Genomic DNA, 3,125 nt, shown 5'->3' with positions numbered 1-3,125 from the left:
ATCGAGCATTCTACGCTAGCCTTCGGACCGACCATTGGAGCAAACACTACAAATAAATAAATGCAGAATCAGGAGGGTTTGGGCTCTGGGAGTTGTAATAAAATTAATACTATACTATTTATAAATGTATGCAAAATAAAGTATAATGTGATAAAAACCTAAACATTTTTTAACAAATTGCTTAAAATTAAACTTGGAAGGTCCCCTATCTATAGTAAGTTGTGGCAATGTATATAAATTTGTATATTTCTAAGAAACAAAGATCAATAAAAAAAATATCTTAAATACTAAATAGTACTAGATAGTTGTAAATACTAAATGGACTGAGTCCCTATTCCATCAACTATTTCTTAATAGGAATCAGCGCACGAGAACCACGACATTTATGACGGTATTAAAATATATAGCTATACACTTATACCTATATATATGATATTCACAACAGATAAACAATACTCGACGGCAATTGATTCGGGAAAAAAATTTAAAAATAGCTGGAAAATTAAATTCAACTATAATGTAATCATGATTTATGACATAATTCATGTATTAAATTCCACGAAAAAACCGTTAATTTTTTTGGTCGGGAATAGGTTTTGGTTATAAAACCGGGATTGAAAATATGAGGTAACCGCTTTGATGTTAACATTTAGATATTTACCTTGATTACCGATAACCAATAACCGCTTCCAGCATTCCAAAACTGAAAGCGGTTATCAGTTTTCGGTTCTCAAATTTACGGTTTTTTACCGGTTTTCGTTACAAACCGGTTACCGGTTTTAAGCCCTGATTTTTTGATTTATTGGATTTGTGGATAAAGATTATTATTGATAGTTTCTATATTAGAGGGAAGTAGGACACAGAATCTCAACATAGACCTATAAATAAATATGTGTGAGAAGAATAATAGTGTTTTTAGGAAGTTTCTTAAGTATCTTGTCTGTTATTTGATCGTGTCCGGGCGATTTAATGACTTTTTTCAGCTTTTATATCAATTCATTGGGAAATTATAAATGTCGATGGATTAATTACTTACTATTAATATTAATTACTTACTAAAATTTTCAAATAACATTATATCAGCCATGTCTTCTACAAACCTGCATTATCACGGATCTATTATTATATAAAATGTTAAATTACCTCCTCAAAAACCACTCGTTCGAACATTGATTTTGATACGTTAACATTTTCAGAATAATTATCCGCTAAATAATAAATTGTACAGCCAAAGAAGAGTGATAGTTCTCCAGTTTGTATCTCCACAGGATACTCCTAGAGTAACACAAAATATCACCATCAAGTATATTTAAAAATTCCAAAAATAAGATTTTGAATAACTGAATAATCAAAGAAAAAAAGGGGGTGTTATAGTTTTGCAAATCCCTTTGTATATGTGTATTGTTTCCTCCCCCCCATATCAAATATGTTAAATACATGTTGTCACGATCATAGGCGCAAATAGCGTTTGAGATTTGGGGGGGCTAATAGGGCTAATAGGGCCTTACTTTGATAATATTGAATAAGCTTAAAACAAAATGTAGGAAATTTTTGGGAGGGCTATGGACATTTTTGGGGGGGCTTAGCCTCTAAATCCCCCCCTATTTGCGCCTATGGATTCACGATAATAAGTTCATATCGTATCTATTTCTGTAATATACTTTCTTAAACACAATATAACTAATGATATGAATTTGTATCATATTAGGTATATATTAAACAGCATGGCGACGACAGAGTGGGTTCAATGTCAAATAATACATAATCATATTTGTCGGACCTATATCCGAAACGCACATAATATAGCGACGAGGATAATATGCTCGCCGCTCCTCTTCCGTCCGTCGAACATAAATATTTAAGTCTCGCCATGTATTTCTAATCAATCAATATTATACATACATAGGTACCGTCCGAGTCGAAGTCGTCGTCGTCGTCGCCGTCGTCGTCGTCGTTTCCTTGGGTTTTTGTATTATAATATACACGTTTTACATATTATACACACATACACAGACACACACATAAATATATTAAGTATATGTATATATTATTATATTGTATATTGTACACGACGACCGCTCGCAGGTGGTGGCGACGGCGGCGGGGGGATAATTATACGTTTTGGTTTTTTAAATGGGAAAAAAATGGTTCGGCGTGGACCTCTCTCTACGTATAATACGCGCGCACACACACACACACACACACACACACACACACACTTGATTGGGTATATAGGTACCGCGATATTATTAAACGTTCTCGTTTGGAACGTTATCTGGTCGTACTTAAAAATACTACTCACACATACACATATATAACATGTACATATTATATATTATTTTCTTGTATCGAAATCATTATTTTCCTCCTTTCGTATATATTTTATACACATGATGTGTACACGTCTATAAAATATAATTTACGACCGTTTTATTCATATTATATACATATATATGTGTAGTGTGTCTATGATGTATACACACACACACATAATATATATATATATATATATGTATTTTTTTTTGTCGATCCTCAGACGGCATTTTTCATTATTATACATACATATGTGTGCGCGCGCATGTGTCGATAAAACGATTACGGATTTTGATCTGTCGGTGATGACCGCGAGGACGAGGAAGGGAATGGGTATTTTTCCAGAGCTCTGCATCAGCGCCGATCGTCTGCACGTAATAATAATAATAACGCAGCGTATATTATAATATATAGTACATATATACACAATATTGTGTATACATACGCTGTGATTTATAAACGAATAAAATTAAATGTAATATTGCATGAAACACGCATCGATACATTTGACTGTCCGTTTGTCTATTCGTCTGTTTGTTCGGAGAAGGCTTCGAAACGAATTTGACGGGGTTTTCACAGTTATTATAATAATATTACCTGGTAAATAAAATAGTAAGTACGTTATTACGATTGGATATAATTGTACACATTTATTTGATCGAAACAACCCAAATAACACTGTGTGCAAAATATTTTCAGCTTGCTTCTAACAGAGTTTAAAAAGGGGTACGTCCACGGGCATTTAATTTGTCACAGGCAACGCTGTGTACAAGATCGGCTCGTATATTATATTTGTATATGTATCCAAACAA

This window comes from Acyrthosiphon pisum, chromosome A2 (assembly GCF_005508785.2).
Source record: "Acyrthosiphon pisum isolate AL4f chromosome A2, pea_aphid_22Mar2018_4r6ur, whole genome shotgun sequence".
Lineage (NCBI taxonomy): Eukaryota > Metazoa > Arthropoda > Insecta > Hemiptera > Aphididae > Acyrthosiphon > Acyrthosiphon pisum.
This window is presented reverse-complemented; position numbering follows the sequence as displayed.